The following is an 8245-nucleotide window of genomic DNA, read 5'->3' on the forward strand; positions in this document are numbered from 1 at the left end:
AATACTTACACTTATAAAAAGCATAAAATTTTCTGGATAGCTGGTCTGGCAGGAAAAATATTGGAAGATCAAGGACACATTGATCTGTGTTAGAGACATGGGCATTGGCATATGAGAGTGGGTATGAACTAAAGATCTTTCTCTCGCATGTTCATGCTCACCAGGAAGCATCCACCATACAAGAAGAACTGCAAATCCAAGTAAACAAAATGTCTCAGTCTGTTACTGTCAGGCAGCATTGCTAGAATTCATCCCAATGCTGTGGGCACACATGTTCGGTGGCCACGGAGGAAGGGATGGAGGCAACACAAGAGCTCCACAGCACAGACTGCCACTTAACAGGGCCCACCTAGCCCCGCAGCCACGGTTTCCAGCCTTTCCATGACATGAGAGCCCTCTGACACTATTCCGCGGAGAAACAAATGGACTGCTTGGTGACGTGTTGACTACATTTGCCCCGCCTGTACTTGAAAGGCCATTGGTTTGTTCTCTAGAAATAAACCCTTATTTTAAGTTAGAGTTTGTCTTTCCTGTCCATAGGACCTCCAGTTCCACTATCCAGGGGCTTACAGAGACCCTGATCCACAGGCATGGAATTCCATATAACACGGCTTCTAATAGGTAACAACCAGAAAGTAAAAGAATTATGGGAATGGAACCATCACCATGGCATCCACTACTGGTATTAAAATCTTCACCATCAAACAGCACGAGCACAAAAATGGCCTGATGATGGGGAAGCTGAAGTGATAACCTTGAGGCAATGCCCTGCAAGGATGAGGTACCACTTTGTAGGATGCAGTATAATTATTAAATCTGTGGTCATTAAATGACACCATGTTCCCAAAAGGAAGAAAAAATTCAATAACCAAGGTACAGAAGCAGAAGTGACCCCACCTTCCATTATGCCCACGATCCAGTAGGAACTTTGTTTTTCCTATCCCTTCGACTTTGGATGCTGCCAAGTTAGAGGTCCTGGTTCTGGTCCTCCACAGGGATGAACAAGGGTCTCGAAGTACTATAAGTTAGGGATGCTACTTGGGCACTTTCGGAAGCAGTAGGCAAGAAAATGAGTCATCATCTTTCAGGGTAATTGGATCTGATGATTAGGAGGAGGCAGGGCTGTTGTCCTAAAATGGGGACAGAGAGAAATATGTATAGAGCTTGGCTGACTCAGTTGGGTGATTCATTGGGGTGACTCATGGTACTCCCTTGCCTACTTGTAAACAAATAAGTGCAGCATTTCCAGTCTGAGGCTTCAGACATTTCAGGAATGAGTGGTTTACCCCACCTGATAGATCACTGTGGCCAGCAAAATGGATAGCTAAGGGTGGGAAGAATTTAGCTGAATAGTGAAAGAAGGAGAAATGAGTACCAGTTGTACCTCTGAGACCATTGGAACAATTGATCTGATCTTTTTCCCACTTCTAATTTTCCCGTTCGGAAGAGATTCTCACAGAAACTATGAAGGAGCTTCTTTCCAAACCTACACAGAAGAGTGGATCAGGAGAGTAAAATGCATAGACTGTGGTAGACGTGGATGTGCTGCTCAGATCCCCTTTCAAGCAAGGACTCCCTGCTCAGCTGTGAAGAGTGTGTTCAGCTAAAAGCCTCCAGCTGTGAGCTCCATCAAGACCCTTCCTGGTTTTTGACCTCAGGTCATGTGCCCCCAGCCAAAGATTGAACAAAATAGTATTATGTGAGAGCGTGCATTTCTTGGGAAAGCCCTGGACAGTGGCTGAGCAAGATGTTAGGACAAGGGCCTATTTCTGCCCAATGAAGGATTCCTCTAGGGGGCCCTCTTTTCTCCAGAACTGGCTGGCAGAGACTTTGTCGTGGTCTGAGTCTTCCCTTGCCCAATTCTGCTTTCTTCCCTTTTCCTTCACAAGTATGGGGCTCAGTTGGTAAGGCATCTTCCTTTGACTCTGGTCATGATCCTAGGGTCAAGACCCGCATCAGACACCCTGCTCAGCGGGGGTCTGCTTCTCCCTCTATCCCNTCCCCCCCCCCCCCCCCCCCGCTTGTGATCTTTCTCTCTCTCACACACTCTCTCTTTCTCTCTCTCAAATAAATAAAATCTTTAAAAAAAACACAAAACTTTACACTCCCAACTCTTTCTCTCAGTACTTTCTTCCTTCAGAACTACACCTGTGACAAAATGACCTGAGCAATGTAGTGTATATAGTATACATGATTTTATTCCTATTGCCTAAGGTAGAGTCTAGTAGATAGTTATTACTCAATGAATCTTAGTTGAATGATTAACTGTCATGTTCTATATATGATTTCTGAAAGAAGGGAATGAAATTGCTCATTTTCTAATTCACCTTTCTTTCTTATGATATATTCTTGAGACCAGAGCTAACATGCCGTGGGAGAGGGGCAGCTGAAGCAAAGGTTTTGGTATATTTTTTCCCTTTAAATTCAAGTATCCTTTACTGAACATTAAAAAAAAAACACAACAATCAAATGAGCCACAAAAATATTACGTAACTGCCACATTGTTTTGTTATTGCTGTTACTGCATGTATTTTTTCTAAATCACATTTTCTGTGAACTTTTGCAATTAAGCTGGAAGTCATACATAGGTGGTCTTTGTGGCCAGTTGTAGAAGCAATACCAAGGATACTCTCAGACTCTGATTGTCTCAAAATCTTTGTTATGTCTCTATGTCCTAAATCTCTTAGAGTTATTTCTATTATCTATCTATCTATTATCTATCTATCTATCATCTATCNTTGTTATGTCTCTATGTCCTAAATCTCTTAGAGTTATTTCTATTATCTATCTATCTATTATCTATCTATCTATCATCTATCAATCATCTATCTAATCATCTATCATCTATAGAGAGATTTATAGATTTATTCTAAGTAATTGGTCCTGTTATGTCTCTATGTCGTAAATCTCTTAGAGTTATTTCTATTATCTATCTATTATCTATCTATTATCTATCTATCTATCATCTATCTATCAATCATCTATCTAATCATCTATCATCTATAGAGAGATTTATAGATTTATTCTAAGTAATTGGTCCACAAGATCACAGGTGATAAAACACATGAAATTTGTAGGGTAAACTGGCAGGCTGGAAATTCGGATGAGAGTTGATGCTGCAGTCTTGATTCCAAATTCTTCAGGGCCTCAGACTTGACACACTGGCAGATTTGTTATGTTGTAGTCTTGAAAATTCCTTCTAGAAATCTCATCGTTTGCTCTTAAGGACTTCAACTGATTGGATGAGTTTAATTATGGAACTTAATCTTTTTTATTCAAAGCCTACTGATTTCAATGTGATTTACATCTAAATAATGCACCATCTAGATTGGCGTTTGATGGAACTACTGGGTACTTCAGACTGGATAAGCTGACACATTAACCATCAGTGGTATTTTATCTGGAGGACCAAACATAGATGCATTTTCTGCTTCTGAAGAAAAGGAGAAATCTTGGAGTTTTACTACCCTTCTCGTATCATCAGGTATAAGTTTTTGAATTTTCTAGGAAGTCAGAAAGCCAGGCTTTCTGAGCAAATGAGTTTCTATTGAAGTGACTGGAATGACATGGATGCTGGAGAGCCAGGTTTACAAGGAAGGTCCATGGTTCCCAGTCTCCATTTATGAGGCCAGAAGTCAAGTGACCTCTGTAGGTTAAGGAAACTTTTAGTACACGCTTCTTTTTAATGTTTTTTGAATGACAGTCTTGCTCAGAATTTCTAATTCAGGTGATTTGAGGGCTCAGTGCACAGGCAGACATAGGAAATATAGGAAATCCTATGCTGACAGGAAATCAGAAAAGATTTTATCTGTTCTTTTCCTTTATCTTCTTTTGTTGAAGTACATACATTTCAAATTTACTGTTAAAATATTGATGTGTTAGAGAAGCATACAAATAGACTGTATTTTTAAAATATTTAGTAAATAGCCTCTGATTTAAGAAGAAAGAAATTTGGTATTTAGCAAAAGGGTAGGCCCAAAATAAAAGTTGATAATTTTATTCTCAGGTTTACTGTCAGGCTTAATTTTATGTTAAAACCAAAGTTAAGGAAAAATTATTGCCCAGAGTAAAATTAAGATCATGTTTTAAAATGCAGTTAATATTTCAAAATCAATGATCTGTAGGGCAAATTTTTCTAATACTACAGTGAATTGGAACATAATGTAATAGAAATTGTGGCTAGATGAGAAACCCTTCCTTCTTTAGGGCCAGAATCTTTGAGGAGATGGAGCCTCATAAAGTTCTATTGCCCTTTAAATTGTGTCTAGCAAGGCCGACTAAACAGAACACAACTCTACCTCATCTTGTCAGAAGATTTGATCTCTCTATCTCAAATAAACGTTCCAGTTAATACGATCATGTTTTTGAACTAAAAGTTTGTTGTAGCTGTCCTGTAAATAGACACAAAACTGTTCTCAATCGTCTTTATTTGACTGTACAGGACTTTATCTTTTGGTTTTCAGGTCAGATCCTTAATGCAATAAAAACCACAGAGTCAATTATAAAGATAAAAACCAAGTGAGCTAGAATTTGAATCTGAAGAGAAATAATCAACACTCCAAAGATGATATATATAGAATCATTAGGGCACCTCAGGGCATTCTGTCAATTTGACTAAATTGTTATAGAAATGCATTCACATTACACTTAAAATTACCCCAGTAATATTTGACATAGTTCCAGGTGTGAGACAATAATAAAGGACTGTCCTTACTGTATAGATTAAAAACAAACAAGAAGATGGGGATATTTTTCTATTGAAAGTTTTGTGCAAAATGTGTGTCATAGTTAATTATTTTACTAAAGACGTTAAACTCCAAAATTTGGTAATTTAATGGATATTTACTTTGTTGATCCCTTGTTTGAGAAAACCTGACTTCTGGTATTTCTATTTGTGCATTTGCAATAGGGTATTTAAAGGATTAGTGACATTAATTGTTATTTCCGTAATTGAAGATTTCCACATGTTGTTTGTCCTCATAACAGGTTTGTTTTTATGGATCAATTTTTTCACACCACATTTGTACTATCTACTTCACATTCTGTTTGGAGAAGAAAATGGGTGGGCATTCATTTTCATTTGTAGGTATTGATACTCAAACTCTATAGAATTCCTGATAGCTTTAAGAGTATACCAGCAGGGTTTACTTGAGCCTTCATTTTACAAAATGAAAACCTTGGTGAAAAACAAAGGTTTTCAAGGATGCCTGGGTGGCTCAGTTGGTTAAGTGTCTGCTTTGGGCTCAGGTCATGATCCTGGATTGGGCTCCCGGCTTAGCGGGGAGTCTGCTTCTCCCTCTGCCTTCTGCCCCCCGCATGTGCTCTGTCTCTCTCTCTCAAATAAATAAATAAAATCTTAAAAAAAAAAAAAGAAAAACAAAGGTTTTAAGCTGATCAATAGAGTAGAGGGTTCAGAAAGAGGCCCAAAATATAAAAGTAAGTCATAATTGACAAGGTGACACTGCAGTTTAGTGGGGAAAGGGTGGTAATGTGAATAAACGGTGCAGGATTAATTGGTTTCCATAGAAAAAATAATGTATATTGACCCCAACTTCATAGTATATGAGAAAAATGTTAGTGTAGACAGTTTGTAAGTCTAAATGTCTTTTTTTTTTTTTTTTTAGAAAATCCATTGTTTACCTGCATATTTATCAGCATTTGACAGAACACAGCTTTCCCATCCTCCCACCCTACTCATTTTTTATCCTTAGGGTTTCCTGCTCCTTCTTCCTCAGCTGGTGGAACATCTGACACACAGACACCAGCAGAGGACTGATATCCTCCATTAAATCAATAAAGCCACCTGCACTTTCCCCACATTCTTTGTTTTTTTTTTCTTTTATTAAAATACAAGCTCTACTTCTGTCCTACCAAACCAAACCAAACCAAACCAAAGCAAACCAAAGCAAACCAAACCAAACCAAACCAAATTTCTCATCCATTTTATCTTTCTAGGTATTTTTTGCAAAATATCTTAGATATCTCTGAATACCTGAATTTTGAGTACCCCAGGCCTGGATCTTCTCTATCTATTCTATTCCTTCTCCCCAGGTGACACAAAAGCCACACGGTTAATGACTTCTAAGTTTCTATCAATACCTTGGAACTATCTTGAGCTGGGGACTTGAATACCTCCATGGCTACTTACTGTCTGTACAAGTCGATGACTGAAATGGTCCCTTTTCTCAGACTTGTGTGAGTTCTGTGCTGCAAGCATCCATAAATGGTGCTATGAGCCTCTTGGTTCCTCAAACTAAACCATGGGTGATCTTCTCTACTATTCTTTTCATCAGAAGTCCATCTTATCTCAGAAATGCATCTCCACCTCTCCAACTCTTCAATGACAGCTTCCTGATTTGATTTATAAACATCTCTGACTTCTACTACTCAAGTAGTGCTGGCTGCTGCTGCTGCTACGATTGCTGCTGCTCCTACTGCTGATGCTGCTGCTGCTCCTACTGCTGCTGCTGCTCCTNTAGATTAAAAACAAACAAGAAGATGGGGATATTTTTCTATTGAAAGTTTTGTGCAAAATGTGTGTCATAGTTAATTATTTTACTAAAGACGTTAAACTCCAAAATTTGGTAATTTAATGGATATTTACTTTGTTGATCCCTTGTTTGAGAAAACCTGACTTCTGGTATTTCTATTTGTGCATTTGCAATAGGGTATTTAAAGGATTAGTGACATTAATTGTTATTTCCGTAATTGAAGATTTCCACATGTTGTTTGTCCTCATAACAGGTTTGTTTTTATGGATCAATTTTTTCACACCACATTTGTACTATCTACTTCACATTCTGTTTGGAGAAGAAAATGGGTGGGCATTCATTTTCATTTGTAGGTATTGATACTCAAACTCTATAGAATTCCTGATAGCTTTAAGAGTATACCAGCAGGGTTTACTTGAGCCTTCATTTTACAAAATGAAAACCTTGGTGAAAAACAAAGGTTTTCAAGGATGCCTGGGTGGCTCAGTTGGTTAAGTGTCTGCTTTGGGCTCAGGTCATGATCCTGGATTGGGCTCCCGGCTTAGCGGGGAGTCTGCTTCTCCCTCTGCCTTCTGCCCCCCGCATGTGCTCTGTCTCTCTCTCTCAAATAAATAAATAAAATCTTAAAAAAAAAAAAAGAAAAACAAAGGTTTTAAGCTGATCAATAGAGTAGAGGGTTCAGAAAGAGGCCCAAAATATAAAAGTAAGTCATAATTGACAAGGTGACACTGCAGTTTAGTGGGGAAAGGGTGGTAATGTGAATAAACGGTGCAGGATTAATTGGTTTCCATAGAAAAAATAATGTATATTGACCCCAACTTCATAGTATATGAGAAAAATGTTAGTGTAGACAGTTTGTAAGTCAAAATGTCTTTTTTTTTTTTTTTTTTAGAAAATCCATTGTTTACCTGCATATTTATCAGCATTTGACAGAACACAGCTTTCCCATCCTCCCACCCTACTCATTTTTTATCCTTAGGGTTTCCTGCTCCTTCTTCCTCAGCTGGTGGAACATCTGACACACAGACACCAGCAGAGGACTGATATCCTCCATTAAATCAATAAAGCCACCTGCACTTTCCCCACATTCTTTGTTTTTTTTTTCTTTTATTAAAATACAAGCTCTACTTCTGTCCTACCAAACCAAACCAAACCAAACCAAAGCAAACCAAAGCAAACCAAACCAAACCAAACCAAATTTCTCATCCATTTTATCTTTCTAGGTATTTTTTGCAAAATATCTTAGATATCTCTGAATACCTGAATTTTGAGTACCCCAGGCCTGGATCTTCTCTATCTATTCTATTCCTTCTCCCCAGGTGACACAAAAGCCACACGGTTAATGACTTCTAAGTTTCTATCAATACCTTGGAACTATCTTGAACTGGGGACTTGAATACCTCCATGGCTACTTACTGTCTGTACAAGTCGATGACTGAAATGGTCCCTTTTCTCAGACTTGTGTGAGTTCTGTGCTGCAAGCATCCATAAATGGTGCTATGAGCCTCTTGGTTCCTCAAACTAAACCATGGGTGATCTTCTCTACTATTCTTTTCATCAGAAGTCCATCTTATCTCAGAAATGCATCTCCACCTCTCCAACTCTTCAATGACAGCTTCCTGATTTGATTTATAAACATCTCTGACTTCTACTACTCAAGTAGTGCTGCTGCTGCTGCTGCTACGATTGCTGCTGCTCCTACTGCTGATGCTGCTGCTGCTCCTACTGCTGCTGCTGCTCCTGCTGCTGCTGCT

At 38.6% G+C, this 8245-nt stretch overlaps 1 long non-coding RNA gene across 1 annotated transcript; it reads left to right on the forward strand.

Annotated features, from left to right (window-relative positions):
- Positions 1–716: 716 nt before the first annotated feature.
- On the forward strand, positions 717–2383 carry LOC109490078. Its single transcript, XR_002143288.1, has 3 exons — positions 717–781; positions 1448–1619; positions 2360–2383. It is a non-coding gene; the product is annotated as an uncharacterized LOC109490078 (long non-coding RNA).
- The last annotated feature ends 5862 nt before the right edge of the window (positions 2384–8245 follow it).

The sequence above is a fragment of the Ailuropoda melanoleuca genome, chromosome 1 (assembly GCF_002007445.2).
Source record: "Ailuropoda melanoleuca isolate Jingjing chromosome 1, ASM200744v2, whole genome shotgun sequence".
Lineage (NCBI taxonomy): Eukaryota > Metazoa > Chordata > Mammalia > Carnivora > Ursidae > Ailuropoda > Ailuropoda melanoleuca.